A 10,574-nucleotide genomic window follows, 5' to 3' on the forward strand; every position below is an offset into this window, starting at 1 on the left:
TGTTTAAAACACTAATTCTACAAATGTGGTCCATGCTTCATGAGGGGTAAGCAAGTTGAGTTTACAAGATATTCAGATAAATACTTGTAATAGTTACAAATCGGGGCACCTGGATGGCTCAGTCAGTTAAGCATCCACCTGATTTTGACTCAGGTCTTGATCTCTGCATCAGGAGATGGAACCCCGCGTTGGGCTCGCTCTCAGCATGGAGTCTGCTTTTCCCTCTCCTTCCACTCCTCCCCCTGCTGTTCTTGAATGTCTTTGTACACATGACTAAGTCTATCTAGAACGCTCTGACCGATTTACCCAGCTGGCCCCTGAGATCTTTGCTGTCTTCCAGGGTAAAATGGACACATTCTTGGGCCTTAATATTGATCACAGCTTTATCATTCTATGACTTTTATTATAGTGTTAAATGAGATGCTTGAAAATGCTTAGCGCAGTGTAAGGCATTTTCTGAGGGTTCCAATTTGGTGACCTCGGTAATGAATGACGGTGATGCTAGTGATACTCTGTCTCCTCTTCTAGACGGTGATCCTTGAGAAACAGAACATTCGTGCTATTCATTATCACCATCCAGCTCAAGGTCTGCCTGAGTAGGCATCCAAAAAGTTCTTTGACTTAAGATCAAAGAGACACATACAAGGATGTTCAGAGAAACTTTATTTATAATAGGAATTAATAGTAATAATAATTGTAATAAATAAATAACCAAAAATGAGAAAACCTAAGCATCTGTTGAACAGACTAAACCACAGAAAAAGGTCCAGAGACAAAGACCGTTGAAAATGATGACTCAGAGTCAGCTAATGTTCCCTCTTGGTTCAGCTCGTTACTAAATCATATAAACACCTGCTTCCATGTGGCCACAAAGCCTGTGTCCTCACAGATGTGCATCCGAAGTTCATGATTCCCACAGTCCTTGTGAAGTGAAGAATATGGCAGGTCAGAGGAAGTCAGACGATGGGCCCTTTGCTTTTTTACTGTTGGCTGGGGGAGAGGCCCTGACAGCATACCTGGAACCACCACCCCACCTCTCCACACTGTTTGTTATTACATCGTAGAGTTTACCCAAGATTTCAGGGCAGCCAGCCTGGCCATGCTCACCATATTCATCAACAGGAGAAAGGACACATGGATATTGTTTTCACCAATGCACCAGACAAGATGCAACCAGGAAAACGGAATCCACATCAATCATTTTAAGAGAATTTAGCATAGGGATTTGGTTAAAGCGGTATTTGATGAATGCAGGACATGAAAGGAACCCTTGGGTAGCAAAGAGAGCAACTGCAGAAAGCAGCTACCACTCCTAGTGTGGGTGACCAGAGGGAAGAGAGGTGTTAGGGGCTAGAAGCTTTCTGGAGGAGCCCGTGGAGCTGAGGCTCCAGCCCCGACGTGGGTGTGCTCTCCAGCTGGAGCTGAGAGCCAGATCCAAAGAAGAAGAACCCTAGGGAGCTAGGACTCTAATCTCTGGAGGAGGCAATGGCTGGTGCTGGTAGTTTTGAAGAAAGGCAATGACACTGGTTCTGTCACAATGAGAACCAACTGAAAATTAGACGCATCTGCTATGCGAACAAACTACAGCCGCCAGGTGATTGGGACAGGTGAGCAGAGTCCTGGCTCACCTCTTCCATCCTTCTGTATTCCTCTAGTGCCCCCTATCGGCAGAGTCTTATAGGGACCCAGGTGGCAAAGGAGAAACAGGTTTGCTAGTCCTAGCACCATCACAAAGAATATAGAAGGGTGGGTTTGGAGCTAAGATTTTTTTAAAAATTGAAATTTACTAGTATTTTAAGAATTGATTGACAAAGATACTCTTTTTTTAAAAAAAAGATTTTATGTATTTATTTGACAGAAAGAGAGAGCACAAGCAGGGGGGCGGCAGGCAGAGGGAGAGGGAGAAGCAGGCTCCCCATTAAGCAGAGAGCCCAACGTGAGAGCCAGGACCCTGGGATCATGAAAGTGAAAGTACCATTAATTTATATTTATAAAGAGGGAAGTATTTACAAAACATAAAACTAACTGCCAGCTAGGAGGCTCTTATTTAATAATCTTATGAATATTATGCCTGACCACTTTTGTGAAAAAAAATATTGCAGTTCAATGAATACAATCAGAAAGGATTATAAGGATTGTACAACATGTACCATTGATAAAATCGGATATTAAATTCCAAAAAAACCAAAATTCAAATATAATACAATTGTACCCTTTTGTTGTAGGAAAATAACTAAATTAACTCTCATGAGAAACATCATAATACAATACACATTTCATTTATTAAATTACAAAAACTAGCTAACAATTTTTTTCCGGTTCTGTTACATGATTTACATCACGTTTATTTTTAGAAGAGGAGAACAATTTTAAAATATTTGCTGCTAGGAAAATGCACTACTGTATAATATCAGGGAAAAAATTCACCCAAACTGACATTCTGACTTCCCTATTAAAGACTAAGAACGCATGCTCTATAAAAGCATGATTTTGTGCCTCGTTTATTCACTGCTGAATCCTTAGTGCCCAAAGCACGGATTGTGAGCTGCTGCTCTCTGGTGTCAGGCCGGAGAAGAAATCAAGGCCATTGCTTAGCCAGCCCCAACCCTCGGTAACTAAGCTTACTCCTTCCTCCCTCCCCCCTCCCTCCCTCCCTTCCTTCTTTCCTTCCTTCCTCCCTCCCTCCCTCCCTCCCTCCCTTCCTCCTTTCCTTCCTTCCTTCCTTCCTTCCTTCCTTCCTTCCTTCCTTCTGAAGTAGATAGTAGGAAGAAGACTCTCAGGCTGGTGATCGTAAAGATCATCTCTCTTATAACCCAGAAAAGATATAACTTTCATTTTGTTAAAGACAAATTAATCACATAAAAGAGTTTTAAGAATACACATGCATTATGTGACCTCTGATGCTTTCCTAGGACATCCATATTCTCCCTTCCCTGATTCCAGTCCTACCATGCAAGAGATTTTTCTAGTTGTTTTTTGTTTAGTTTTTTTTTTTAATTTGGGCTTTTCAGCAAAAGTCATTCAAATACTTTGAGACAGCATAGTAGAGTAGCAACAAGTAAATACAATTATTCTGTGCTTTCCCTCATACTGAGATAAAGTTCTTGGTGAAGGAAAGTTCTAAGGGCTATAAACAGGTCTGCTCATATTTTCTGCTTTGGATAGAATTTTCTATTTAAGAATAAACTTCTTACCTCTATAACATAGAACAATAAAAATAATTTTGAGAAAATGATCAAGCCCTTTTGTGGAAAATGTGAGGGGATAGATATTTTTAGAATTTTTAGTAGATTGTACAATAGATTATTAGTATGCGATTATACTATACATATAAGTTTGTATATAGTTATTTTATTAATATAGGTCATTGGTATAATATAATCTATTCCTATGTAGTAGATTATGAGTGCCTTTAGAGAGCATAGAAACAAAATGCTCAGACTTTATAAGACAGGAATCTGAGGCATAGAGAAGCAGAGTAACTTAGAGAAGGGTATGCAACTTCTCACTCCTGATTCCAGAATCTTCCCCTTATCCAAGATATCATGCATGTGTCTGTGCTTTGATTTAATGCTTGCATCCAAGTGTCTGAACATTGGAGCCTTTTAAAGAACCCAATTTAAAGTGACCTGCTTGCGATTACCTGGGTGGCTCAATCGGTTAAACTCTGAACTCTTGATTTCGGCCAAGTCATGATCTCTGGGTCGTAAGATCGAGCCCCACATCGGACTCCACGCTTAGCGGGGAGCCTGCTTGAGATTCTCTCTTTCCCTCTCCATCTGTCCCTCCTCCTCCTCCCCCACTATAATAAATAAATAAATCTTAAAAAAAAAATAAAGTAAAATGACCACCTTAAGGACTCTCAAGCTCTTCCATATCTCCAAGAATTATTTAGATCATGACCTACTTTCATGCGACTTAACTCACCAATTAATACTATTTCATTATCTCTTTTGCTTGGAAGCAGACAGACAAGGTAGTGGAGATGAGCTACAGTCTTCTTTTTGAGGGTGGGGACAGAAACAGCCATATCAGCCTTGCATGTCTTAGTGTCCCCAGATTTCCTGGAGGATCTTCTTCTCTTCGTGGCTATAAAAGAGAGAAATGGTGTTAAATAGGGGTTTTGGCTGGAGGGAGAAAGGGTCAACGGCTTCTGATGTGAAGTCAAGATAGTGACCAAGTTCCCTTTTTTCTCCGCGGCATTTCAAAATTGTCTCATCAAAATTGAGATGGGAGTAACACAAGTAAAAGCATGGAAAACAGCAATTTAAATATAGAAAGATCTTTGAGATATAAAGAAAAAGGGGATCGCATCTTTTAAAACATTTGCTATAGAGGTCGTTGATACTATTTTAAGTCTTTAGAAGTGAAAGATTCAATTCAAGACATAGAACTTCCAAGAAGCTCTTCCTGCCATGGGTCCTATCCCAGTGCTTTAATAAAAACATCTTTTTGCACTAAAACAAACAAACAAACAACTTAGAACTTCCAGAGTTTACATTTTCATGTTCATAAAAGTGATCAATTAAGTAAGGCTTAACTTCTTTAGTTTAGCTTAGTTATAAAATGTTACCTAGTCACAGGGAACATTGATTAATCATAATTTACTTCAAAGTGCTTACTTTCTAATTTACCACTTTGTGATTAATGGATGTGGTTTCAAGGGTGAAAAGTTACAACCGATTCAAAATTATTTGGTCAAAGAGTCACTATAAAAAAAAGTCATAGCTCAAATATTTGTTTCTAATTGTGCATCTGATTGTCTCTTAGAACAGTGTTCAACTGGGTTAGGTTTTACATCGGTAATAAGGAAAACAGAAGTGATTTCTGCTTTGCACTCTCCTTCTTTGAACCTCTATTACTCACCTAGGAGTTGAGGTAATCATGCCTGCTCCATCACCATTTACAAGGTTATTCGGAGAGGCAAAGATACATCAAAGTCCTCTATAAGATTATGATGGGATCACAATAATTAACAAAAAGGAGCGACAATTGAGTCATGTAATGATCCTGACTGCTTACTATTATATGTTACGTTTGCAAAACTACTGTTGTTCAGTTAGACAAATCTAGTCTACATGAGGCGCTGTGCCGGGGAACTGCTGGGGAAGGAACGGACCCCAGAGCATGCCCCGCCCCGCACGGCAGGTGCACATCCTGGCACAGCAAAGGCGCCACAGAACTCAGCCACAGGAAGGCAAGGAGCAACTCCAGGCTCTGATACAAGCGACAGGACCTCCGGGTCTGGTCTCTCTCCTGGATACGAAATGATAATAAGTGAGTTAAGAAATAAAGTGTTGGAAAAAGCACGTACAATTATTGAGAGCATTTCCTCAAAGGCAGCAGGGATGACCCATCAAAATAGAAAGCAAGAAACAGAAAAACACACAGGCCCTTCTTTTATAAACGATTTTCTCTTGATGCTGTATCCAGAAAAAAAAAAAAAAAGGAGAAGAAGAAGATACTGTACCCCAAAAAAGAACATGATGATAAAGAGCAATGTTACGGTCCTGCCCCCACACTGGATTCTTGCGTGTGTCCTTTGCAAGACTGTTTGAATCAGCCTCTGTGAAAGGAAATGTCAGCTTGAGCAGAACCAGCCTGAACTTGTGCAGAGCCAGTCTGAACTTTCTGCACTTGAGTGGGCATTCATCTCTCGGACCGTTAATGCAACTGAAGCCAAGAGAGGAGCAGATAACAATGATGCGCGATAGCCCAGGGCTCCCTGAATGCCTGCTGGACGGACAGAGCTATGCCACAGGAAGTTGCCACTAGCTAACTGTTTTTGACCTATAGCAGCGGCAGTTTCATGTGGTTCAACCTGTCCTGCTGCTTCCTGCCCTCAGAAGTTTAGAGCTGTGAATGCTGCCCTACAGAGAGCAGGTGCGCGCTCCCATGCTGAGCCCTCTCCGCGCCCCCCGCCCTGCCCCGCTTCCTCAAAAGAAAAGCTGTAACAGGCTCCCTTAGTGATTTCATTTGCAGATTGTTAACTTTCTTAAAACAAAAAAGATGTTATTTATTTATTTATCGGAGAAAGAGAGAGAGAGACAGCACAGGCAGGGGGAGTGGCAGGCAGAGGGAGAAGCAGACTCCCCACCCAGCAAGAAACCTGATACAAAACTCAATCCCAGGACCCTGGAATCATGACCTGAGCCGAAGGCAGATGCTTAACCGACTGAGCCACCCAGGTGCCCCCAGATCGTTAACTTTCCTTCTGACCCAACTCTGCCAAAAGTTCATTGCATTCACCAACAGGAACTTTAAAAAATTCTCTTGGTTAGTGCTATAGACTGAACGTCTGTATCTTCCCACCCCCCAAATTAATATGTTGAATCTTGATCCCTAGTGTGATGATATTTGGGGGTGGAGCCTTTGGGAGGTGATCAAGACATGAGGGAGAGGTCCTTGCCAATAGGATGCCTACTCTTACAGAAGACTCCAGAGAGCTCCCCTGCCCCTTCTACCCAGCGAGGACACAGTGAGAACTTGGCAGTCTGCAGCCAGGAAGCAGGTCCTCACCAGACGCGGAATCTGCAGGGGCCGAGTTCTTGGACTTCGCAGCCTCCAGAACTGTGAGAAATGAAGCCAACCAGTCCACGGCCTCCTGTGACAGCAGCCTGAACTGACCAACACAGCTGGATTCAAAGTGAGGATGACTGCCACAACGAAAACAAATCCGAAAGAAATGGATCCAAATTACTTGTCTCATTTATGAAGCTGTTGCAGAAACAGGCATGTGAAAGGATAGGATACAAAAATGAAACTGAAATCTCAGAAACTTACAGAGGAAAAAGACCGATAAAAATAGAAAAGTGTTGAGCTATGGTACGTTTACTGTTCCGTTAAGCGATATGACAGTGCCACAAGAATTCACCATAATTCACCTTGTTCATTCTCAGTGAGCAAGGACATAGCAAAGCATGTCTGAGGCCTAAGATAACTACTTCCAGGTTCTGTCTAAATGAAGCCCTCCATCCCCCTGGGATCTCATCTGCTTGTTTTTTTCCCCAAAGCCTGAGGATCCTCCAGTCACCCCTGACTTTCCGTTTTATTTTATTTTCTGGGTGAGCAGCAGCTGGGCCAGAGGATTCTGCTCCAGGAAAGGGAGTCTTTGTTTTAATTTCTGGGATTTTCCTTCAAGCAGTCATAGAAGCCAAGTTGACACCAGCAGGGTGGGATTTCATCACTTCTACTGAATGATGACCAAATGGCCAGGAGAAATAACGGAGCAATAGAGGCTGGGCATTTTTTATTTCTCAAGGCCTAAGCTGACCCTTCAATTCATCTCATATTCTTTCCCTTTAGCACATTGTTCTTTTATGATTACACAGATCTACTCTAGAACTTTCCTCAAAGCGGAGATAACTAAATTCTGTATGGCCTTGCATCTAATTACTGTTGATGTGGGTGACATGAATTTTTTCTCACTATGGTTATGAGTCATGATGGTTTCAGGTTACGGTTAAGGACATACACCCTGAAGCCAGAATGCCAGGTTTGAACCACTTTCTAGCTGTGCGACTGTGAGCAGGTTATGTGCTGGTTTTCCTCATCTGCAACATGGTGATAATGTGTGCTAAGTCATTTTTGCATTATTGTTATTGCCTCAGGCCCACAAGACAGGGGCCCCATTATGAGGGCAATGCCCAGGGCATCTCTGAATGCACTGAGTCGGAGGCCCACCTGTTCCTAACTACCAACTAGTTAAAAGAACATCAGTTAATCCACATTTTCTATTTTCTCATGGTTCTGTCTCTTTCCACAAAGTCTTTCTTGTTTCCTCTCTTCTATGTTTCTACGGAAATTGTTCAAGTCCATTTCTACTAGGTAATCCTGATGGCCTTCCTTCCAACGTAGATTCTCCCTCTGATCAATAACTCTCTATCCTTATTTCTTGCATCATTCTATCTTTTTAAACCTCACACACATACAATAAAACTTACCAACAAACTGGATCACTCATACATTGCTGTTGGGAATGGAAAATGGTACAGCCACTCTGGAAAACAGCTTGGCTGTTTCTTAAAAAAAAAAAAAAAACTATCCACAGCCTGGCCCCCTCCAGGATGGCACAGTAAATCAGGGAGGTGGGGCAGGGTCACTGTGCCTCCTATATCCTCTTGTTCCCTGCTCTGGAAGAGGAGATAGGACTGTGTGGAGAATTTAGAGACCCCAGTGTAGGAAGAAGCTCTTCATGAGCTATTTCCTCCATTTCTTGTGGGTTGCACCAGTAACTAAGTGACTACATGCCAAGACAAAGAAGAAAAGCTGAGGTATTGTGCTTGTCTGCTTTGAACATGCAGATTCCCAGTCTTATGCCATAGCTCTGCTAAATGGAATTCATTTATATGGAAGATCAATTAACATGCAATATCTGTTTGGGAGTTCTCGCTCTTCTCAATCAACTAACCATAGTCTTGAAAGCTGTGTTAAGATAAATTCACTAGCTACTGGAACGAAGAAGTTGTGGACAGACCTTAACGGTCCCATGCGGTTATTTTTTCCAGTTAATAATGCTGCTTTACCTCAAGAATTTGTTTTCTTCCAGAAGCTTTGCAGTGGCATGCATATAACCCAATGCTGCAGTTCCCTTACTGTCAGATGGCAGGGCCGCTTCCTAACGGACGCCCCTGGCCCCTCACCACCATGTTCCAGATCCAGAGATGGGACCCACCTCTGAGGAACAGACTCCCCAACAACCAAGTGACTCTGATTTTTATCAGAGAAGTAAACAAAAGAGGCAAAAGCAAACCAGTAATGGCGATAGAACAGAAAACAATCGAGGAAGCGAATATGGCCCCAAATTCCAAAAGGGTACAAAGAAAAGGTATTAGTATTATGTTCAGATGAAATCTTTATCTACGCTGTTGTTTTTTATAAAATTTTATTTATTTATTTGACAGAGAGAATGAGAGAGCACAAGCAGGGGGAGCAACAGAGGGAGCGGGAGAAGCAGGCTCCCCACTGAGCAGGAACCCTGGTGTGGGACTCAATCCCAGGACCCTGGGATCACGACCTGAGCTGAAGGCAGAGGCTTAACCAACTGAGCCACCCAGGTGCCCTGAGAGTTGCAACTTTTCCCAATGAAGACTAAATAGGCAGGTTTTAGTTTCCTTTAATACCTTAGAAAAATATTTTTTCAGTCTAAATATGTTGTTTCTGAGCCTTACCCTTGAGGACATATAACCGTGATATCAAAGGAAAGATAACTATCATAGGAGTGGTCTTTGGATCATTCCCTTTTGATATGATTATGTAAATAGAGATATCTGCTTTATTTCTCATTTATTAATTATATTTAGTGAAAATTAGTTGGCCATGGAGTATTATTATCCACCTCTTTTGCCAGGTAGGTTTGAGAGGATATGCTTAACATATTTAAATCTTGATACATTAATAAAAAAGTAAATAGAATATTTCATTAAAGTATGATATTTAATATTTATTGTCTAAATCAAATCTCCTATGTAAAATAAATGGGTTATTTGGGGGGAAACTAAGTATCATACAATCCAGCAGTTGTATTCCTTGGCATTTATCCCAGAGAAAGACTTAATGTTTGCAAAAAAAAAAAACACGTGAATGCTCATAGCAGCTTTATCTGTTATAACCATCAAATGGAAAAATCCAGATGTCCTTAAATGAAGAATAAACAAGCTGTATATCCATACCATGGAATACTACTCATCAATACATAGAAATTAACTATCGATATATGCAACATGGATCTAAAGAGCATTAGGTCGAATGAGAAAAAACAATCCCCAAAGGGAACATACTATAGGATTCCATTTATACAGCATTCTTGAAATGATGAAATTACATAACGGGAGACGAGATTAGTGCTTGCTTAGAATTAAGGAGGGAGTGAGGGTGAGAGGGGAGTGGGCATGGCCATAAAAGAGCAAGAGGAAGGATGGGACTGTTCTGTATCTTCACTCTATCCTGGTTTTGATATTGTACTGGAGCACTGCAAGATGTGACCACTGGGGGAACCTGGGTATACAGTAAACACGGTCTCTGTATTATTTCTGTGTATTATCTCAACTGCATGTGAATCAGCAATTACCAGGGGAAAAAAAAGTTTCAGAAAAATAATTTGTGAATTTTTATTTGCCCTCCTTTTGGATTATTTTGTGTATCATATATATGATACCTTTTATTTATTATTATATTCTACATTCGGTCTCATTTTTTTAAGAAAGTGTCCTTTAAAGCTGGGCATCTTTGTTATATTTAGAGGAATACAAATATATAAAAATAAAAACACAGTGATTTCCCCCTGATAATTTTGACCTACCTTTTCAGCTCAGTGTTCCTCTATCTTTACTCATATTTTTAGCTTTTTTGTCATCTATTTTAGTACTTGCAAACTTATAAAATGAGGAAGGGGTAAAGTTGGTTTCTTAAGAAGTGTCTGTCGGCATATATTAAAAGCAACGTTTTTGGGAATGGTGGCAGAAACCTCTCACTAGAGAGCCTGGAATCTCTGCGTTGACTTGAACTCCGACAGTCAACAGCGTTGGTGGTCCCGAGCCACGTCTGGGCCCCCCAGTGGTGTCTGTGGGAGCGCG

The 10,574-nt window shown here is 41.2% G+C and overlaps 1 pseudogene; it reads left to right on the plus strand.

Annotated features, from left to right (window-relative positions):
• Window positions 1-7,488: 7,488 nt before the first annotated feature.
• LOC121102218 lies at window positions 7,489-8,834 on the plus strand (annotated as a pseudogene).
• The last annotated feature ends 1,740 nt before the right edge of the window (window positions 8,835-10,574 follow it).

This window comes from Ursus maritimus, unplaced genomic scaffold, assembly GCF_017311325.1.
Source record: "Ursus maritimus isolate PB19 unplaced genomic scaffold, ASM1731132v1 scaffold_13, whole genome shotgun sequence".
NCBI classification, from domain to species: domain Eukaryota; kingdom Metazoa; phylum Chordata; class Mammalia; order Carnivora; family Ursidae; genus Ursus; species Ursus maritimus.